Source organism: Apis cerana, linkage group LG14, assembly GCF_029169275.1.
Source record: "Apis cerana isolate GH-2021 linkage group LG14, AcerK_1.0, whole genome shotgun sequence".
Classification (NCBI taxonomy): Eukaryota; Metazoa; Arthropoda; class Insecta; order Hymenoptera; family Apidae; genus Apis; species Apis cerana.
Window position 1 is genome coordinate 5527622 of NC_083865.1, and position 24629 is coordinate 5552250.

The 24629-nt window shown below is 34.4% G+C and overlaps 1 long non-coding RNA gene across 1 annotated transcript; it reads right to left on the minus strand.

Annotated features, from left to right (window-relative positions):
• Window positions 1-303: 303 nt before the first annotated feature.
• Window positions 304-24274, minus strand: LOC108003143 (uncharacterized). Its single transcript, XR_001766972.3, has 5 exons — window positions 23739-24274; window positions 16677-17154; window positions 1499-16527; window positions 689-1052; window positions 304-601 (listed from the first exon to the last, which is right to left on the minus strand). It is a non-coding gene; the product is annotated as an uncharacterized LOC108003143 (long non-coding RNA).
• Between the last annotated feature and the right edge of the window lie 355 nt (window positions 24275-24629).

Here is a 24629-nt window from a genome sequence, read left to right on the forward strand (position 1 = left end):
AGGTCGCTCTAGATTTTGGGAATGGAAGGAAGGAGAGTTTAAGGAGCTTTCGTATGGAGGGTACGGAGGTATGGTTTGGGTTTCGAAGATCGTTTAAGGTTGGCCTCTCGTTGGTTAAGGGCCTAATGGGCCCTTGGTCTTGGGAAAGGGCCCCCTCGGTGGGTGTGGACTCGTGGAGGTCCTAATTTTTAGTGAAAGGATTGATTTTGGTGTGTGATACGGTGGTTGGGTATTCATTTAAGTAAGAAGGCTTGGCTGGGAATTGGGGAACTGGGATGACTTGGGCTTTTCGAAATGTGTGCATTGGAAAATATAGCTTCTTTTATTGGTAATTATTTTGTTACGAAGTATTGACGAGGATGCGTGTAAGTTTTCTGTTCTGTCTAAATATGATGGAAGGCAATAAATACGATGGACTGTGAAATGAGTTTCTTTGTTACGCCCTCCTTTTTTACACAAAGCAATTTTGAGCAATTTTTTTCAAATTATCGAAGAATTGAATAACTCAGAAATCATCTGATATTTCTGTCGTCTGATATTTCTTAAATTTCGTATATATTCGATCGTTCTGAATATTTTCCAATTTCCAATCCTAATTAACCTAAAAAAAAAACGTTTTGAAAAATATTAAATCAATCGTAAATGAATGTTATTCATCGAATAGATACAAATTCAAATTCATACATACCTCAAATTCAAATTCTGGAATATTATCTATCCGATATCACTTCGTTCAAAATATTTCTTCAACGTGATGCACGCGGCTAATCTTAAATTTAAGGGATGGAAATAGCTCCTTCGGCTCAGATGCGTTTTAACGGTATGATATTTACGAGAGTGGATGCTCTCGCCTTATAACAATATTTTTTCTCCGGACAGACGCACCGATATTCTCAGTCCGAATTCGCACGCAGACGATTGCTTATGCTGATTGTATGTGCACCAAGAGAAACGGCCCCCTGTATCGGAATGCGATCTCTTCGTTTAATTACGAATCCTTCTGGGAACGATCACGACACCATTCGTACGCGGTGTTCCACGAAATCGACCACCTACAATATAAACACGATATAGCCTAAGAACATGTTCCATATGATATGAAAAAATAATCGAGTTAAATACAGGTAAATGAAGTCCAATAAGCTGAAATTTCATTGAAATTGAAATAACAGGTAACTTTGAATCGTATCGATAATTTTTATCTTAATTTGGCGAACGAAATATTTCGATATTTGGTAAGGACTTTGATTTTAAATTAATTTTTCACATTCCACGAAGTGAACTCGATTATTATAAGTAAATAAAAAAAAATCTCTATTCTTCCGCGAAAAACATTTTGCAATTAATTTTTTTGAACTCTGAACAATTCTCTTACAAATTCTAACTTCTATTCCAAAAAAAAGCCGAACAAACTCTTACTCATTCCTGAAAAATATCTACATAGAATCAATTCTGAATAATTTCAAATAATCATGAACTACGAAATGAAAATACGTACTATCAATTATTTTAAAACACCTCAGGAAACACCGAACACCTGTCTTCACTCCTGCTCTCCTAATCCCACGAGCCAAGATCGATATTCCACCCGTCCCGTGTCCCGATTTCCGTGTCGAGGCGATATCCAACGGAAGCCTTCCGTGCTTTTCCATCGTCTCCTGTTCTCCGTTCCCCAATCTTGTTGCTCGTTTAAACCGCGAACGAGCCTCGAAAAGAGAGGCGAGAGAGACGAAAGAGAGAGAGAGAGAGAGAGAGAAAGAGAGAAAAGAGAGAGAGAGATGGGTCAGAAACGTTCCACGGCGGCACGAATATCCACGCCTACCCATAACGATATTTTAATTAAACCGAGGCGCTGGCCGAGCCGAGGAGAAATTCAATCTCGGGATAATAAATGATCGTGGCCCAACACCTTGCTGACTGCTGACGAGCCGACACCTCGGCTTAAACAGTTCACACCTTTTCCGTGTGCACTGTCCGGAATGGTCAGCGAGGATACTCCTCTTTATTATTTCTTTGATAAATTCGATCGAACTCGCCCTTATCATTTGTCTTAGGGGGTCCAACGCTTGTTAGGTTGACCGTGCTGTTGGCCACGTGAATCGATCGCACGTGAAAGCGTCGAAAGTGATGGAAAGTAGGTTGGACAACTGTTTAACCCTTTGAAGGGTTAAATATTAAGATAGATCGGTCGGATAATATCTTAGCAGAGGAATGGCGTGAATTTTAATCTTTGGGGATGACGTTTGTTTGGGGATTGGTGATCCCAATTATATTGTCCGTTTCGTCGAACGAGCAAGAATAATATTGCGATTTTATGAGATTAATTAGATTTCATTTCTAAGGTGAAAATCATTGGAAAATCGAAGGAAAGTTGTGGAGGTTGTGTGAAGTGTATTTTAAGATGAAATAGTGTATTGAATATTGTTGAAGTTTTAAAAATTGGATTTTATATCAAAAAAAAAAAAAAAAAAAAATTACCTTGTAATAAAAGATAAAAATGATGAATCGAATATTGGAATTTTTTTGGAATCCTTGGAGTCTTTGGAAAACTATGAAATTTTATACGAAAAGAATAGGAATGATTTGAATAAAATTTTATGATTTAGAAATATTTTCATAGTTTTCTAAATTATCCTTAGCCGCTATAACTGATGGGAACATTACTATAAGTATACTATCTGATTTTAAACACCAGAAAAATTGCGAAAATTAACTTGCCTTGAATAATTTTAACTGTTACTCGTAAGAGAAATATTTATCACACATTATTAAGACGTTCTTTCGACGTTATTAAGACGTTAGTGATCCATCGTTGTTAAATTATTCGCAACAATTTATAGGAAATTTCACGTTTATTAAAGAGAAGATGCTTTTGTCGCTATCTTAACCATGATTTGTGTGAAACATAACTGACGAGAACCTAATTGCACAATGATTACCGACTTGAGTGAAACTGCTTCGCCTAGCTTGCATCTCATGGAAAAATAGGAAAAAATATCGATGAATTATAGTTCATTCGTATCTTTGTAAGGTAATTTATGTTTACAGTTGCATTCGTTACAAGTTTGATGGTTCATCGACTTCTCATTAGTCATGAGTCGATTCACTGATAGTGAAGCATTCGGTAATTATCGCCATCGTTATAAATTGATCTGTTATCTGTACAAGATCACCGGTTTACAGTTAAATTTATGGTAAATAAATTTTATTAGCTGTAAAAGTTTTATGAAATATAATTTCTAATCGAGCATGTATTAATTTGTGATTTTTTTTTTTAACCTCTTCTAGATTTATAATAGAATATAAAGAAGGATTACGAAAATAGATCTATTACTGAAAATATTGTATATATAATATTACACTATTGATAATTATAATATTATATCTACATTCTATTCTAAATATATTTCATGTTGCATAATATTAATACTAATGTTACATAATTTTATAATATCACAATCTTCATCCTCTTCCTCAACGTTTCTATTTCTATTGAATGAAATCTTATTCCTTATGATTCATTATAAATATACATATAGTAATAAAACCATTAATTTTTCCATCTCAAATTCATTAATATCAAACTAATTCCAATTAAAAAAAAAAAAAAAAAATTCAGAACTTATTTCCAATAATTTACCTTCTCTGCGTAAGCTAAGAAGATGTTTATTTCAATCCTTCATCATTATCATAGTTACACATGTGCGTAAAAAATGGAATCCTATTAAGGAAATCGATCACTTGATGAGATCGTCTCTCACGGATGTGTGCAACAAATTTAATGAAACGTTTTGTAACTCTTGTAAGCATAACCTTGTCCAGTTATGCATAATGCGCACACGTTCCTACGGTTTCAGCCGTATTATTACGTTTGATTACCTATTGGTGGCGACTCGTGATTCCATTAAAAGGTTAGACGAGATTTCATTACTCCATTAATCAGTGGAACGATTGCGGTAGCAGCGAACCGCGTCGCAATCATTCTTTATGGTCGAATTAATCAACGAAACGAGGACGAAAATTGCGAATGTCTTAAATATCGGTCCATTAATATATCGGAGCATTATTGTTTCTTATTAACTTTCACGAGGAGTATTGAAATCCATCGTTGTGTCGTTATTAAAATGTAAATTTACGATTTCAATCTCTTTCTTGATTAAAAGTTTTCGTTTAATGTAATAATATTAATATAACGTAAGAATTTAATATCTTATAATTTTAGAAAATTCTATATAATTGTAATTATGTTCTCTCCTACAATTTTTTCTTAGTTAAAAATATTATAAATCTAATTAATAATATTATTATTATTATAAACATACAATTGACAAGTTTATTATTATTAGAAACTACACAATAGAGTTACCTGATAATTTTTATAAATGAAGAAATAATGGAGTTCCAAGGAATTGAACTATTTTTCTAAAAGAAGAATTTATTCTTATTCCCTTATTCCTTTCAATAAGGATTAAATATGAAGGATAGGATGGAAAGATGAATCCTTTTTTTTCTTCTACTTGGCTAAGCACTGAGCATGACACGCTAGTTTCGATGCATAACATTCAATTTTTCGAATGACTAAACAATGAGGCAAATCCGAAGGGACTACGGGTAAAAATATATAATGTTCTTTCTTAAAGAAAGAAAGAAAGGAAAAATAAAAGATAATCCGTTTTATCGTTAAATAATGATTAAATTATAGATTAATATTCATGAAGAGAAAGAAAAGATATTATTTTCTTAAGATTTTTTTTTTCTTTCTTTTTTTTTTTGCTCCTTGGAAGTTGATTCAATGCAGACATATTCTTATTATATATTAAATTACGATTTCTATTTGATACAAATTATTACGTTTATATATGTATATATGTCGGCCATGTTCAGACGTTGTAATTACTTTCGCAATTAATTTCATATTAAATTACGAATTACATTTTCAATTAATGAGGCCCGGCGTGGATCGAATTATGGGTCTCATTATAATTCCGCCATTAAACACTAATTATAGTAGCAATTAATAACTAGCCGCTTTGATTATTAATTTCATAAAGATTCCACCACTTAATAGAAACGCATCGATAATCCGAATGTAAAAATACGAATTAATATAAAAGAAGTAAAATTTAAAAAAAAAAAGAAAGAAAAGAGAAAAAGGAAAATCGATTTTTACTTTTAAAAATCATGGAATTATGATTAATTCAACTTTATTATGCTTTGGAATAATTTTCTAAACGATGCCTCTTATTTCTTGTTAATCATTTTAAGAAGAAATTATACTCTTCAAACAAGAAGAATGTTTCACATCCTTTTACGGAAGATCGATTATTCGGTGTAAATTTTTCTGAAAGGCGGTACTTCCGGTTATCAAGAGTACAGGATGGAACGACACGCCTATCAAATTACACCAATAAATGGCGCAAACATCAAATTACTGATTGGATACAAAATTTGAAATATAAATCCAGTCCAATATAATCTGTCGTCGAAAAATAAATATCGAATTTTTTAAGAAAATTTTTAATTATAGAAAATATGTTTTTTAATACCTTCACTTCTCGTGCTATTAATTCCAAGACGAGAAAAGAACAAATTCTGACAATCGATTTTTATAATATCAAATATGATAAATATATACATCTACAATGAAAATTGTATTGACTAATTTTTCATATTTTCATCAGAATGATTATGAAAAATAATTCTTATGTGTATTTTAAAATTTATTTTAAGAGGAAGTTTGAATCGAAGCATATTTCACACGTCTCCGTATTTAAAAAATCGAATATATTTCTCATTGCTGCGCCTCATTTATATTCAGTCTCAGTTGTTCTTTAAATGAAATTTATTAACAAATTATCCTCGTGCAGATTGTTGCAACGCGAGTTATTAAGATGCTCGAGGAAACAGAGACCAAACATCGTCCGGTTCGTTCATGAATACAAATTGTCCCTATTAATCGCATCTTTTTCAAGGAGTCTATCTGGAAAATTTGATCAATTAATACACGAAACGACTTAACTGTGTTTTAATGGAGCCCGGTCGAATCGATCGATTTAAATTTCCGCTTACATGAATCGTGATCCTTGCCGGAGAGCAACAAAATTTATAAAAGCCACTTGACTTTGTAATTTAACGTATGGATTATAAATTTGTGCATCCTCCATTATTGGCAACGTTAAATTCCTATGGCTTTTCGAAAAATGATTTTATGAACATATATATACAGACACACACACATACACACACACATACACAGATGGAAATGCAATAAAAATATTATTCTTCTTTTAACAAATTCTGTTTTTACGATAGCGTTTTCACCTCTAATATATCTTACACATCGTTATATAATCGCGTTATCTATTATGTGCACACGTGTAAGTAGATATATGAAATGTAAATGCGATAAAATAAAAATTAATTAAATTTCCCTCCTTTTGTGATCGTTTAATAACCATCCTTGAATTAAAATATTTTATTTCACGTTGTCGATTATTTATTATATTGTTCGAATTTTAATCGAACGAGGAAATAATATATGCGAGATTAATTATCTATCGGCTATAAGTAAATATATTTTTTCACACTTGATAAACGAATTAAAAATCGCTTATAATCGAGCTTAACTTTTATAGATCAAATTTGAATTTTAAACTTTTGAAAGACATGTTAAAATATTATCAATACATTTATTTAAATTTATGATTGTTCGTCCAAACATTTTTCAATAAAAATGAAAAAGTAACAAAAGATTTTTCGAATTTTTTTCCAAAAAAGAAAAAATCGACGAATCGAAACAATCGAAAAATATTAAAAATAATAAAACTTTTATTTCCTTACGAAGAACTAATATTTAAAAAAAAAGAATTCAAAAAATTCGAAAAAATATTTATATATTTCAATAAAATATATTTCAAATTATCACTGCACGAAATTCTGCAGTGATAAAAATCCTTTTAGTCGCACGATTCGTCAATCTTACTATTTCCATATATCCATTTTTTTATTTTTAATTTAATTAATTAGATTTTCACGAAATCGCAAAGAAATAAAACGATAAATTAATAAAGCAAATATCCTCCGCTGCGAGAGGATAAAAAAATACAAAAAAGGGGAAGATCGAAGAGGATTCGAGGCACGTCGCATTTTCATTGAACGTGTTTCCCGCGATATCAAGAGCGATGGCGACAACGTCACGCGAACGCCGCTTGATGAGTCTATTATAAAATTAATAACTATAAATCTCCGGTATCCCAACGCGCGAGATAGCACGTGGCTGGCCGTTTTTCATGCCCCGGTTAATTATACACGGCTGTAAATTGAGCGAACCGCAGTTAACCGGCCTCTCTTTTTCCTTCACCGACACGGCCTTCGATATCTCCTTCTTCTCGCTACCGATCTCTGTCTCTGCGCGTGAGTGCAGATATCTTTGGACAATATCGATCTCGATACTCTTCTATCGATTGACAGAAGTGTATCGACATGTATGTTTCCTCGAGACTTTATCGATCGAGTGGGAATTTTCCATAACCAGAAGCTTACTAATTGTTCGCTTCTGTTCTACGAATGGAAATTATCTTATTTTTGGACGGTGGAAATATTGTGCGGAATTAAAGATGATGGGAAAACATGTAATTACAACGAGAAGAAAGTATTAGGGGAAGCTTGAAAAGGGTAAATGTATTAATATTTTGAAAAATATCGTAAATATGTGATGTTTAATATTGTAGGGTTGCAATGGGAAGATTGAAACGATTTCGTTTTAGGGAAAATCACTAAATGTGTGATAAATTATTTTTATAATAATTTTTGCATGTTGAACGTTTATATATATGCTTCATAAGATTTATTCCTTTTAAATTCCTACGGAATTTATATCAGAAACATACCTCTCCAATTTTCCATCCATTTCGAACAAAATTTTATCAATAAAAGTCACTCGGAGAGAAAAAATATTCATTCATTTCCAAAATTCTAAATATCGCTCACAACTGGAATAAATTAAGACAATTAATCAAACCATCAAAATATTATAATAAATACTATAACTATTCCATGAATTATTCATTCCTTACGCTTTTAAATCCTTACTTACAACCACGATTGAACGAACAACCACAATTTTCTTTCCATCCGGGAATATCGTCGAAACGATCTTCAGGATCGAAGAAAAGACTCGAGAAAAGGATCATCTCTCTAACCCATTCAACCCTCTCTCTCTTTCTCTCTCTCTTCTAACTCCCCTTTTCGCGTGTCTCGGGGGCATTAGGAGGAAACGTTCACGGCAACCAGTTTGAATTTCGAAGCGTCTGGGGATAATTCCATCGACGGGGTGTTCTAATTGGCCTCTCATTACCGATGCTCGGCTTGTTTCGCGATGGCGAGCCATGGGGGCCGAAAAGGGGTCCCACCAGCGTCCCACAAGCTGAACCGGTGGCCACGGCCCGATTATTGCCAGTTATTATCTGCCGCGGGACCGTTCGATTTAATGGCCAATTGTTTCGAACGCCGAGCCGTTAATAGAAATTTACTGGCGGCCGATCGACCGCGTCCTCTACTCCGGCACAACGAATTACGCAATGGCCATCTTCTACGCGAGGTCTTTTTTTGTTTTTTTATTTCTATCTTTGGCCACTCCTTCCGTAACGATCGATCGATCTCTTCGATCATCGTCGATACGTATTTTCTTATCTCTCGTTGGTCGGGTTAATGTTGAATTGTGTCCAATCGAAAAGAATTTTTAATTATTTATTTTTTCATAGTTTTATAATTATACGGCCAAATTTTTTGATAATTTTATCGATAATACCTGCGGTAGAATGTCGACATTGATTTTCATATGACGGATCTCATTCAGTTTCGTTTTATTATCGTTTCGGGAGAAATTAATCTTTCGAAAATTTGTCGAGATTAGATTTTTAGAAACGATTTAATTTTAATTTTATTAAAGTTATGGATTAAATCTACGCTTGCATCGGAATCGAAATTTTAGAATTAATAGCTAGAATTACAACAATGGAGAAATAACAGATTGAAAATCAACTTTGATGGTTACAAATGTGATACGATTAAACCGACATAATGGCTTATTCTTCACGTGTAATTTCTTCATAAATAACTTGGCTGGATTTTGTAATTTGACAGATTGAAAGGTACTAGGATAACAAATGCTCGTTGTCTGATCAACTTGGTTGCATTTCACTTATAATTAGAACTTATTTTAATCCAATAATTCAACTTATTTCAATTTAAAAGAATGTAAAATTCTCATTTTTGAAAAAGATGTTCTAAGAGAGAGAGAGAGAGAGAGAGAGAGAGAGAGAGAGAGAGAGAAAGAGTTTGAAATACTTATAATAATAGAACACCTAATAGGAAACAGCTAACGGGATACCTGTGATTTGTGCGAGATAATTGGCCGAATTCTATTAAACCTGTCTCCCCTTCGGCGGTTCCAACTGGTTTTTGATTTAACAGTTGTGAATTGCGGCTGTGAATTCATCAAACATAGATCGTAGATGTTTCCGTTCCGTTTGTGTAAGAAATGAACGAAACGCGTCCTTCTCGATTTTCAAATAATGGAAATCGAATCATGAAATTTTCCCTTGACAAAATTTCAATGGGGATTGATCATATTACTCTAATTTTAAACGATCGCCCGAATGCCGTATAAAAAAATATATCAAAACACGTATTAAATTTACGAAGAATGAACGTTAAAGTGAACATCCCATCGCATCATCCGCGAACAAAACTCGTCGAAAATTATTCCCCAGAATAAATAAGATATTATCATTAAATCAGCAAGTCAATCTTCCCGAGGAAAAAAATTCACCATAACAATTTAGAGCCAGATGCCCGCGAAACCGGATACACCCGATATATTAATACATCAAACGAAATTGACTTATCATCCCTTATTACACCCTCATTCCGAACAAGATCGATAACGAGAAAACCTAACCCTATCTAAACACTATCTCGAAAAATCCCCTTCCCTTAACGGAAGCCAGAAGAAGCCAGAAAAGAGGACCCCCTCTCCCCCTTTCGAATTCTCTCCAACTCTCAGAAAAATTCCCGAAACGAGGCGGGAATTTCTCAGGAGGGAGCAAAGTTACGTTACAAAATCCGACAGCTGTCGGACGCACCGAGAGAGTTAACCCTCTCACCCCTCCCTTTTTTAATTGAAAAAAAGTCGTCCGTGGAGCGGAGGCTGGAGGCTCTCCAATTTGTTCGATTATCCTCCCTCTAAAACGGACAAGGATAAGAGGATGGAGGAACCCGCAAGGGAGGAGGAGGGAGAGGGTTGTTCCTCCTCGCTGGAGAAATGGATGGATGAACCTCGGGCCCGGACAGAAAACCTACTATAGATTACCAGGCCTGTTATTATACGAGCAACGGCGCAGCTTTTTTCGTGGCCAAAAATTGGTTTTTAATGCGGGGTTCGTCGCTTTCTTGTGGCTGGAGGGAGGGGTGAGGGGAGGCGGAGAGGGGGCTCTGACTCGGTAATAACTATATTATCGGCCCCTATGACCACGCGCGCCTATACGCGCCATCGGGTCCTCGAGTTCGCGGTTTATGGGAGCGGTTTGGGTTAAGGAGATCGGCGTATAGTAGAAAGGGTGTTACAATGTGTATCGAGCAGAAATATATCGGGCTATAATTTGGCGAAGGGATACCGCGACCTACATCCAGATCCTCCCCTTTTAACGCGAACAATTTATCACGATGCGCGGGGAGAGGAGGGTGGGCGAATTGAAATTAAATTTCGAGAGGAATTTTTCGGGAGGTGAATTCGAAAGATTTTTGGAATTCTGATTATTGGTTAGAGGACGTAATTTTTATTCTTTCAAGAATAAAAGAACGTTGCCTGGAATTGTAATTATAAGGAAGGTCGTGGGTTTTAATTTTTTTCTTCGGAATAGAAATTGTAAGCGATACTTTAAGCGACAAGGATCTGAATTAGGTATGGTGTAATTTTTTAGAAAAATTTCGTGAAAGTACGCGAAATGGAAGCAGATTTCAGGAATTGTGTTTTAAACGATAAGAATCTAAATTAAACGTGGTGAAATTTTTTTTAGAAAAAAAAAAGAAAATTGCACGCGAAGTAAATTTTGTTCAAAAATAATTTGCTATCGTATAGTGTCTTTACGATGAAAATTTGATGATGAACTTGGTAACTGAATCTTAACTTTCAATTATCCAAAAATGTTTAAAAATTTTAGAAAATCAGACTACCTTATCCTTTAACTGTTAAACAATTAATCGATGAGATTAAACTGAGCATAAAATATAAAAATACTCATTCCATTATATTTGTAAAAAAAAAAAAATTGCTTCAACTCTGGAATAATTCTTTCTACCATGAAACTAACAGACGTGTTAATTGAAAATTCTTTGCAAAAATCAACGATATCGCTAAATCCTTTCTTCAACGTAAATAAAAACTGAAAAAAAATTTCCGCTCCATTTTCACGAAAAAAAAAAAGAATCTAAAAATAAAATAAGAATCCACGAGATAGATCCACCGAGATATCCATGCAACTGTGAACGTTATTTCCAATTTCACTTTACCAAGATCGAAGGCGTGAACAATGGCCTCCTGTCTAAACGCACCGGCGCGATTCACTATCGAGGCAACAATCGTTGGAGAGAAAAGCAAATTCAGAGATTTTCGACGAGCCTAGGACGAGGGTGCCCTGGTGGTATAATCGGAGAAATTAATGAACCTCGGTTCAAAGACGACCAAAAGAAGGCGAGTTATTGCAACAAACGTTTCTCAACAACGAATTGTTTCGAGATCACCGGCGGATCTATTGTTGCCAGATACGGAACACCGCCTCTCCACTCCTCCTCCCCTAAGGTCGGTGATTCCTTTTGTATATATGGAGCGGGGCGTCAGTCGTTCGAGGCGATTTATTGATGAGAATTATGAGCGCTGGCCCATAATGCAACGAGCTTCGAGAGCTCGACCTTTCTTTCCTTCTTTTCTCTCCTCGTTCCTTTTTCGAGAGCTCCGATACCACCCCCCCTCCCCATCGCAACTTTGGGGAGTGCTCGAGGAGGTGCTAGTAAGAGGCGGGTACTGCCTCGTAAACCTTAGATTTACTTCTGGCTGGCCGCCATCAAAGCAGCCACGTACCACTACGTAGATCGTAGCTCATGGAGTGCTCCGAGAGAGCCGTCTTGAGATACTTATCGACGATATTGCCGCGAACAGAGCCGATTGTTTAAGAACGTTGACCGAGGGAGAAAGAATCGGCTGAGCCGAGGAGCTGGTTCCCTTTGCATCCCTTCTGAACGTTCTTCGTTCACGTGTGAGGCCACGTGTGCGAAGTATCCATTTTGTTATCTCACGAGAGTGCCACTCGCGAGTTGTATTTAACCTGATGCGATTACGATATGTTCGAAGGGTGACTGCACGGTTTGATTTTATTGGCGAGTCACTTGTCGGATAATCATTTTGCTTCGCAGGCACAAATGTTTTTCAATTTTTTTATCCACGCGTATGACGTATACAAGTTTCTTTTATTTTTTCGTTTTAATGTAACGATGTGTAATAGAAAAGGAAAAATCGATCGATTAAATCGAACTTGAAATTTTGAATGGAGAATACGAAATTGTTTAAAGAAAATTTCATCACAAATTTTAATTTCTTAGATGCGTATATACGCTCGTGGACGAAAATTTGCAAAGTATGGAACGAATGCATTCCTGTTTATCGAACATCTTAAATCTTTCTTAAATTTTGTCAATTGAGTGGAAAAATAAATTAGCTTCTGTCGAAACGAGATGTGCGTGACTATCAGCAACAGATCCGTATCGTTGATCGTTACAAGAACCGGCAGACAAGTATCGGTTTTCGCAGAAAAATTAATTCATCGGCCGATGTCGATGACCTGTGTGGGTAAACCAGATATTTGGTGGCATCCATTGACACAGGCCGGTTCTACGGCATCCGCTTTGCCACTCCACGATATTAAATATTACTCGAGCTGCGATGTAAATAAATTTCCCGTGAAATCCTTCCCGTTAATTATTTCCGTCAAATTTATTATTCTCTTCGAAACTTTCGAAAACTACTGCTGCTTCGAATTCACAATTCACAAATATTGGCCAAAATTATGCAATTTATTTCCTCTCGATTTTTCGCAAATATCTTGCAAATTATTCATCATATCTCTCTATCCATCCTCCTTTTGATTTCGTTCCATTCATTTTTTCTACTTATTTACAATACTTGTTTGAAAATACATTTATTCATTATATCTATTTCATCGCGATCCAATAATTATTCTCAAATTCCTTCCCGTTCCTTCTATTCCACGAAACAATCCAGCAAGAAATCCTTCCTAAATCCACCCTCGTCCCTCCTTCCACGAAAATTTCCCCAAAATCATTTTATTCCCCGCCGTGGATCATTAACAATCCGCGATGCTCCCCGCGCCGATGATCAGCGGAAGCGCGTCATTTAGAGACGAGATTCGAGACCATTAGCGCGATCCTCAGACCGGTAGCAATTCCACGAAAGCGAAACAGTTAAGAATTAGCAGGTGTCGGGTGAAATTGGCCCAGAGCCAGACGTACGTGCGTATATACGCACGAGATCCACGTCGAATCGAGGGTTCGTGGAACGGTGAAGGGGTCGAAGCGAGAACTTATCTGAACGCTGCGCGAACAACGGCTTAATTCACGGTTTCACGAGCACGCTTCTTCTTCTTCTTCTTCTTTTTCTTCCGTTTATATACTGTATAACCGCGCACAAAGATTTGTCGCAGCAATAATGCTCGCTCGACAATAAGGAACGTTATTGCATCTGTTTTATTTTTAATTAAACGTGTCCATTTGATCATCGTGAATTTTATCATCGCGACAGATTGGTGGTGATTTTGGCCACGGTGGAGATTAAAAATCGGTGGAAGAATAAAATGTACATCTCGAAGCGTATATTTTTTTTTTGCTACGAAGATGACGAATCGATTTAATCATTTAAATAAAAATCCTTTTCCCTTACTTTTTCCTTGAGTTCGAAACTTGAGATTTGTAAATTATTAGAAAGTTTTTTAAATTGTTGATAATAAGTGTTGCGTGAATAATATATTATGGATCGTCGACGACGAAGGCCGACGCTGGGGTTCGGCGACGTTTTACGACCACCGCGTCACCGTGCATCGAGAGAGCGAAGAAATCTCGGCTCCTTCCAGGAGTGGAGGCGAAGATCCGAGATAAAAAAATTAATAGGCGCTTTTGGCAACGTGCTTAACTGGCGGGAACAAATTTTATTAGGGAAAATTTCGGCCAAGATGCCAGATATCCGTGCCAGAGGGACGGTGAAGTCGATCGATTCTTTCTTATATTCCTCTCCTTTCCTCCTTCGGCATTGGTTTTTTTCCGTTTGCGCTGCGCGTCCAGGGAGCGGAAGAGATCGAAGGAGACCCCACAGGCGGCTCGTTTGAATTCACTTTTCTGCCAAATCGATTCTCGATCGCGTGTATACTCGCGTGTACGTACGTGATGATATCGTTCCTCTGTGTGTTGTTCCGCAATTGCGTTGAGGTTTCTCAAGATTTTATCGTTGGTCGGTGTGTAATTGTTTCTTCCATGTTGGAGGATAAGCGGTATGATTTTCTTTTTTTTTAATTTCGTTAAGAATTAAAGTGGTAGTTCTCGGCTACGAACGATCTTTGAATGTATAACGAAGAATTTTCATTTCTTTAGGATAGTCAAAATTTTCTCAATAGAAAAAAAATAATAAATCTAAATTTTAATATATGTATAGTGATACAGAATATCGAAATGTAGTTAAAAATATAACTTTCCGATATTAAATATTCATACAGAGATTCAATACAAAATTCTTCGAATGTTTAACAAATTCCTTTTAAAAAAACAACTCTCTCTAACAAACTCTAACAAATCAAACTTCCACCATTTTATCCAAAATATCCAAATTACATTCGTAATCTTATATATATTAATTCAAATAAAAACCGAGAAAGTCTAAAAAGCCAAATCTCCAATAACAACCCTTTAACAAAAATTCTATTATTTCTATTCAATTAATTACCACGAGGCCAACGTGCCACGAGGAAAATATCCGAATCACGTTGACGAAATAACGTGATAAACAAAAGCACGAAAGCAAAGAAGAAAAAGAAAAAGAAAAAGAAGGCCAGACCCAAACATTTAATCCTGTTTCGTAGATCGAGCGAGAAAGAGAGAGGAACGAGTTGGAGGGGGAGGATAAATCCTGGGCCTTGTCGGTCGAAGATCGAGCAGCCGAGATAGCCGATACCTCTGGGAAATATCGGTATCGATAGTCGATCGAAGGCTAAATGGTTTATGCGAGCGATCGACCTCCGACCCCTTGTAATAACCGGCAACGAATCTGCCGCCTGATCTATTGGATCGAACTCGATCGACTTACACCTTGTCCGCGAACCTTCCATCCGTGCTCCCCCGCTTGCGGATACCACGCCACGATGGATACCATTCTAGATCCACCATTGGTCGGATTCGGTTTTGCCTCCGTGACCTTTCCATCCGTTCCCTTGCGCTTTTTCGCATCGATCGCGATCTCGAATCGAGGATTAGACTGGAACGGAGGATTAGACTGTCGTGAAGATTGAATTATAACTGAATCGTCGAGGAAGTAGGAGGGGGAGAGGGAGAGGAGTGGAGATTATCACGGTCCCCTCGTGGAGGAGAACGATGGTTAAACATGGGCTGGATGGTGGTTGATCGGTTGGAGATCGGCGGTGTTTTGTGACGGATTGTAAAGGCGGAAGTGGTTGTTGATTGTGACTAATCAGGCTCGTTAATCTGGCTGGAATCGCCGGTGTTCGACCGGTGGAGTCCAAGCGATTAGACAGCGGATATCTTGGTGGAGAATCGAGATTAATTGAGATGTTCCTTGGCTTTTTTTTTATTTTTTTTATTCTTATTTTGATCGGAAAGGGATTAGCTTTGATTGGAAGAATTTTGAAAATTTTGAATGATTTTAATTTATTGACATCTAAAAGTGAATCTTTTAATATGGAAGGATCAAAAGAAACATTCCGATAAATCTTATAATACTGAAATATATGTATAATACGCACATATGATTAGTTTTTTTCAAAACACGTAATGAACAATATAGGAAATAAATATCAATATTGTAAATAAATTTATTTTAAATCTATTAATTATCCATCTTCAACTACTCTTATCACAACAATTTTTTAATTTTAACAACAATATATTTCAGTAAAAATCTCATTTAATCTCGTTTAACCTGTGATCCTTCATCTTAATTCACTTATCTTCAATCTTCAACCATCCTCCGTTAAAAAACTATCAACTTTCTATAAAAGAAAAGAAAAAAGAAAAACTGTATATAATCCACCAAATATCTCATTCAAAATTAAAACATCGAGCCAATAAAATGCAAATCTCTAACATCTTCTATAATTCTTTATCTCATCTCGTCGTCCATCGTCACTCTTCGACTACCCTCATCATCCTTTCTCCACTCTATAAAGTTCCTCTCTAAAAAAGAAAAATAAATAAATAAATAAATATATATTCCAAAAACCTTTAATATCTTGATAACACGCGCAGAATATTTCTCAATTAAAAAAAAAATCACAGATGGTATCTACGGTATCGTTGGCCATTTCACGTCACCTGGTGCTCACCTCTCATCTCGAAGGAAACGGCGCGAAACCGGGCCAATAGTCGTTAAAGATTCCGATGGCTTCCGAGCGGTGTACGAGTGTAAATTATTCCCGGATCACGATTAGAGGCCAGCCAACCACCTGCCGGATTCACGCACCGAGACTGCCAGGTATTAATAATCCGAGGATTTATGGGATCCTCGATCGCTTCGTTAGGAAAGATGCCTTCATTGTCGATCGGATCGCCCGTATCCCTTTGCCTCGTCATTATTTCAATACCGTAATTCGTGTCTCCATGACTTTCGAATTTCATTGTTTTTCGTTTCTTTTTTCTTTCTTTCTTTTTCCATCCTTTGACTGATTTTTTGGTTGACATTCCAGGCATTGAATTTTAAACGGCTACAATTGCGATTTTTAATGCGATGTAATGTCCGTGTAAATTATCGTGATTGATTGTTGCATTTAAATAAACTGTTTAAGTTTATTCTAGTGCAGTCATCTGTAAAAATTAGGATAATAAGTCGATTTTAGTCGATTTTAACTCCTCTATAATTTCTGTTTTTATATCTATGATTTTTCTAAATCATTCGATTTCCAATCTTTCTTCCATAAGAAGAATAGATCAGTTTCGAACCTATCGTTGAAAATATATTCTCGAAAAAAGAAATTACAGTCGTATTATCACAAAAAAATCCCAAATTCTCTTTAATCGAACGTAACAAAAATCAAATTCCATCATTTTGAAGATCTATCGCGTCTAATCTCATCCCTAATATATAGTTAAATTTAGAAAATGACGATCATTTCGCGCGAATTCAAGTCAAGTTGCCTCGCTATACGTGCAAAATTCAAACGAAGGGAAAATAAAATTTGTTGAAACGTTACAAGCCTCGATGGGTAATTAAAATGTTCGTGACCGTCTACTATAATCCGACACGAAACAGAAAAAGTGCACAACGCGCGCAACATACGATCAACTATTAATTGGTTAACACAATGACCTTTTTACGCCTCGCGGGGAACAATAATTTCTAATTGTTTCATGTTCCACGATCTACGGTTACATTAAAACCCATTCATATTTATGATATTCCTAAATAATTACCGGGAAGAGTTATCTCTTTAGCGCCGAGGAAATTTTTCTTTTGCTTTTTTTTTTATATATATATTTTTTTTCTCTTTCGCGTTTCTCTCTTCCTTCCCTTTCCTCGGAATTTCAACCGAAAGGGAACTGCACGGGCTAATTAAGAAATCGCGCTTCAACGTCCCATTAAATGTTAAAATTGCCGGGGTTCGAGTGATGTGGCCGGCTGGAACGCCACGTGAAATTATGCTTGCTGCTGAGTAGTCCTTGAATATCGGTGAATATTTATGCAAAGAGAGCAATAGAATCGTGTGCAACCCGATTTAATCAACGACAAACGATTGTGATAAAAAATTTTTCCCCGAATCGAATAAATTTTGTCGTATGATTTACAAAGATTGTGAACTTACGTGAATTGGATTTCTGAAATTTAATTCTTTCGAAGAGAAATTTTTAAAGAGAAAAAAATTGTATGATGAAATTTGAAACTTTGAGAAATATCGTTTGTTGAAATATTATTATTTCGAAAATAATAAAGAAATAATAAACTTTAAAAAAGGCTAATCGAGAGCGCCTTTAATTAATTTAAAATTGGTTTCTAATCTAACGATAAAAAGTGTACGTACTTGGATGGGCATTCGTTCGTGTCAGGCAACATGCATAAATTAACAATATCAACCGAAACGTACGTGTAATTACACGGTCGGTACATGAAAGAGAACAGCTTTAAATGACTACGTTCGCGACTACAACCTTAATAGGAACAGGCTTAATGAATAAAAGATAGTTACTGAGAAGGCCAAAGTACAAGTGACTGGAAAGGATCATGTGTGCCGGTACAGAGAGATCCTTGTGGTTTATGCCTCGTTAGCTCGAAAAAGCTTTCACTTATGGAAAAATTTCAATTTTTCTCGTAAAAACCGAGTCTTTGAGAGTAATTCTATACAGGACATTAAAAAAAAAGAATATTGCTCGTGCCTCTTTTATCTTGGAGCAAACTTCAATTGTTTATTTCTTATCGCCGAAACACGTTCTCTCCCATACGATCATCTTTAAAGAAAGATCAATTTCTAAATCCCTGTTCCTCATCTTTCTCCATCTTCGAATCAGGACAATCTTCGATATTGGACATGCACATCGAACAATGTCCCCTCTCCGTCTGTCCATGCCCGAGTAAAATTAACGAGCATCTATTAATTCTTGTGGTACGAACCACAAGCCTTCAGCCACGGGTAGATTTTTTTTCAAGCCAGATTGCACACCAGGTTGTACACAAATTGTTGGCGAACGATAATAACAACACACGCAATCGCGAGCCTCGTCTATGATTTATACGCCAGTCATTGTTCGCCACGCGACGACGACAGCGCGTGAGTCAAGACTATATCATTATTATTCTACCACTCTTTCGCCTGCAATTTTAACGAAGAATGAATCCTGCCTTCAACAAGTGTCCACGCTTCCACGAAATCCTTGTACAAATCACGTTTAAAGGTTTAAACCCTTTTAAACCACGTTTTACTTTTTTTCTTTTTTATCTTTTCTTCTCTCATTCTTTCTCCAAGATTTATCACGAGACGAGGAAAATTTATAATTTATAACAATACCATTCTTCCCGAGAGGGATTAATTATTTATTCGAAGAAGTTGGATTCGATAATTTTTTAATTAATTTCAAGCATGCAAAATTGCTCAAATCATCCATTTACCCATCCCTCCGTTTAAAGATTTCCGAATAAATTTCAATCAACATCCGCGCAAAACTGTTTAGCCCGTTGTCGAATTACCCGAACCCGCAAAACCACATCCGCAACACAACAAACGCAAACCCACCCATTCTATTAATATCGAATTCTATCCAACGATTCGTGCATTCGCCCACCACCATCACCGATCTCTATTCTCATCACACGACTCGCTAATGATTCACTAATTACCTCGTGGAACCAAGACAAGTATATCTTCCTCGAAAAGATCACGTCACACGCTTTATCCAATCAATTCCAAGCCGGGAACAATCGTTTCGTTAATTGTTTGTCGGTTCTTTTATGAATTGCAAAGATACTATTATATCTTTATCTTCGAGGCTGAGATGACTAAGAGGGGTAAACTCGTTCCAACCACACTGCACACGATAGACAAGGAGGAGGAGGAGGAGGAGGAAGAGAGAGAAAAATAGATTTCGTTATTTTAAAACGTTTATCATTTTCGTGTTCGATGGAGTATAATTTAATCGTGCTGCTCGATTCCGCGGTTGGAATACAATAATTTTATTCTCACGAGAGTGTTGTTTTATTGGAATTGAGGAATAAATTGGCGGAAACAGAATGGAAATGTGGGATGTCAGACAATGAGGCACTTGTACGTCACGTGTACGATTATTATATGGATTTATGTTTCTATATTATATATTATACAAGGATAGAAATGGGATTGTGTGTGAGTGATAGTGATGCATCGGTTGTGGTGTAGAAGCTTTTAGTTTGATTACGATTATTGATGCGGAGTAGATGCTGATAGGTGAGAGAATTAATTATTCTTGTTACTTTGTTAAGTTTGTGAATTATTAATGAATTGATTGCGAAAAATTATTATTTTCTTTTTCTATTTATTTTTCTTATTCGTTTTGATAACGATAAAGCTTCCTTTCTTATTTATATAAATTAATATCGTTTCAAAATTCATTTTAAATGAATTCTATCATTGATAATTCTTTTAAAGAGAATAATATAAAAAAAGAAAATCTCTATTTTAAAAATTTCTCTTAATAGAGAATTTATTTATACATTACAATGAGATATAAAAATTTGTAGACTATTGTTGAGTTAAATAAAAGAACTAATTATATGCTTGTTATAAAAAAAGAAAATCTTTTTATTTATAAAAAAAAAATTTTGAATTAGATTCTGATAAATATTGTAAGGATAATCTTTTTGAATTATTAATTATAGAAATATTAAAGATTTCAATTTAATTCCTTTATCATCCTATCTATTCTTCCAATTTTCCAAAGAATGTTTTAAGTTAACCAGGAAAAAATAATGAAAAAACGATTAAATAAACTGTTACTGTTATTATTATTTGAAACGATATTAATTTATGTAAATGGAAATAATTTCCTAAGCACGGCATCAGTGGAACAAAGCGTGTAATGCCGTTTGCAATTCTCTTAATGAAAGAGTGCCTATTCCTGGTGGTGAGAACGATAAAATAATTAAAGAAACTATGGCATGCGAACTATTTTCTTAATCACGAAAGACGAATACACGATTATTATTGTTCACGGGCTATGAAAGGATTAATGAAAGGATCGGCGAATACGATTAATAGAGCACAAGTGTTTTATATCATACCAGATTCTTTTTTTTTTTTTCTATTTCAGAGAGCTTCGAAATATGAAATTTACTCGTTTACGCTCACTGGCTATGAAATAATTAATAAAACATTCGTTGCAACTTATCGTAATCGATGAGATATAAAATGCAATTTCCTGTGAGAATTCGAATAAGATGAAGTGAGTAATTAATTAATCATTCAAATATTAATTCAAATTACAAGTAAATGAAATTAGACTCTAATTATTTTATTTCATAATTTGCATATACATCTAATGATAAAACTCATGTTGATAAGAAAATTATTTGCAAAATTTCGAATACAAGATTATATGATGATATGATTATTTAAATAAATAGCCAATATTAAAAGAATTAATTCGTGATAAATTAAAATTAATATTTAAATAATTAAAACGATATATTATTCAACAAATATATTACTCAATCATCGGATATTCTACTCAAATAATATCCAAAAAACGTGTTTTCCACGCCGGAAAATAAATTCTGAATTTAAATCCACGTAATCTAAAATTTTTGTATATAGAACACGAGGTATCCAATTTTTGCAACCATTATCAATTTCATTCCCCATCACGATGAACGAACCCCGGTATACTGAGGGGCGCATTCGCGATTGTTCCAATCGAAACTCGGCGAATTAAATTCATAAATATTTATTAAAAAATCCGGCTTGTTATAATCGACACCGTCACACCGGAAGCGTTAAATAAATATCCGTTTTCTCGTGAATAATAATTGCATACGTGGTCCGCGTCCAAATTTTCACCGCGAATTCCAACCTCGTTTGGCGAAAATCAACGAAAATAAGCTATGTAATACATATAAAAAAAAAAAAAAAAAAAAAGAACGAAAAATAAAACATATATAGATATATGCATGTATAGATAAAATAGAAAAATAAAAGAGATGGAAAAGAGAAAAAGGAGAAAGAGAAAAAAATTTGTCGGTAATCCAAAGTAAAGTGGCATGTATAAAATTAACAGATCGCGCGGTTTGTATGTAAATTTGATATACGACGACGGAAAGTTGATATATCATTTTATATGCATATTCATACAGCGAATTCATACAGCGACCTCGGTATTTGTTTTACGAGCACGCCTATGGCTCCATTATTCTTCCTATTCAGGGAATTTATAAACGGCATGGAAATGTCTCTTTTAGTTTCTCTGTCGCATTTTATCAAACGTATAAAATCGTATTTTTCACGGTGAAAAAAAAGGAGAAAAAAAAAATATATTCGCGAATATCGCGCGCGCGATTCGAAAGTAACGATTGTAAAATTGGTAAAACGAGAAAGGAGAGAGAAAAATATATCAAATATCAAGTATTATCCTGCCTATGGTAATTCAAAGACAATAGGAGAGGAATCTGATTAACGAAAAAAAAAAAAAACGTGTTGACACGATTTATTTCAATGGAAACTTTCTATTCGACTTTCACAATTTTCGTTACTCTTCCCTCTCTTTCGGTCGGAACAACGAAAATTGCGCAATTCGTATACGCTAACCGGTCGGTTAAAGTTATGCTAATTAAGTTATCAGGATTCATTCGGTTTCATTCCAATTAATTTCTGCCGTTTCGTTTAATAAACAATCGCAGTTATCTTGCATTCACGCTGATGAATCTTTAAACGTAATTAAATATAATCCTACATATGTGATATCCCGTGTTATGGCAACGTATTCGCGATGTGATAAACAACGAGCGAGTATAATAAATTCGGGAATGTAGTAAATTTTATTAATACGTTGGTTGGTTATAAATATCGTGATATTTTCCCGTTTTTATCAATTCTTGTTGATCAAGTTTAACGAAACGTGTTAATCTTGCAAATTTTCCTTATTTTTATGAAAATTTTATTTTAATTTCGAATGCATATTCAAGCCAGATTTATGATGCATTATATGATATAATACATGGTAAGTGTATATTCAAAATTTCTTACCTCATTTAATTCCTGATTTCAGTAATTTCTTTAGAACTGAATAATTCTGTAGAATTAAAGTAACATGTTTTATTAATAAAAATTTAATACAAGTCGTAAATTTACAAATTACGATACTTGTGATTCCTTTTAAAAAACAATAACAAAATCGATTTAAATTAAATGATATTTTAAAATATTTTATTGAAAGTAATAAATTATTCCAATTTTAACTACAAATATTATAAATCTTTATTTTCAAAGTTTTTATAATAAAAAATATAATGATAAATAATATATTAATTTTGAAGATAAATCATGAAATAAATTGAATGCATCATAAATCAAACTTGATGAATTATCAAATATAAAAGTTCCAGATTTTACGTTCCAAATATATAATAAAAATTTTATGATTAATTGTTTGCCTACGTATATTTATTCTCGTTTATACAAAAATAATCGTATAAAAAAATATATTTTTAATTTTAATATGAAAATTGATTAAAATTCTTTATTTTAATATTCGATTTTCTATTAAAATTAATCAAAAATTAATCAATTTACATATTATCAAACAATAATATCTAAATCTTCCCAATAAGAAACAAAAAATTTCTAAATATTTTTATATATAATATTAAATTATTCGCAAATCAATATATAATTCTACTTGCAAATATTGCGCAAAATTTTTAAAACATTACTTACAATTCTGCTACTTTATCCATAGTCTCAGCACCTAAGCGACCTCTTCAACCTTCAATCCCGACGCCATTGTTAACCTCACTATCACTCTATCACTATCACTCTTTTACCACGTGTTCCTCAATTAATTACTATTAATTAATCATTATTAGTAATATAATAAAACATCTACACGATGCTCGTTAACACAAAAAACTCTTAAAATAATGTCCTCTTCGATTAGATCAATGTAACGATAACGAGAGTTCGAACGAAAAGAAACGAATGGAAGTCGCGTCAATTATCCTTCTCAATTCTCATAATTATACTCCCGCGCACAAGAATCGAATTAATTATTACTTAAAACAATTAATCAATGTCGGTAATTGTTAGTAAGAATCATTTTCTGATCGCAAATTGGATGCGAATTAATTTTATTTCACGATTAGAACATCGAAATACGACGTAAACACGGCGGTGGTCGACGAAAGACTAAACGAATCGACTCGGTTCGACGCAAACTTTGCCATTGTTTTGATCGACGAATATCGAAGAATCTCAAGGTTTGTTGATTATTGTCGTGTTACATGTATCGAAATTCCAGGAATTAATCCGTGGAGTATAATTTTCGAGAATTATAGAAGAATCTCGCGCGCGGAATAAAAAAACTGGTTATTAAAAAATGTTCTATTAAATTTTAAACACACATGTAACGAATTAAAAATAAAAAATATTTGTGTAAATCGAATGATCAAAATATAAAACTAATTAAAATAATTAAAAAAAAATTTTTTTTTTATAAAATGATATCGCGTTAAAACATTTACAGAAATGTTATTATTCCATAAAAAAATATTTTGATACGTTCAGAATCATTGCTTATTAAAAAGAAAATAGAAGGGATGTAAATTTTAG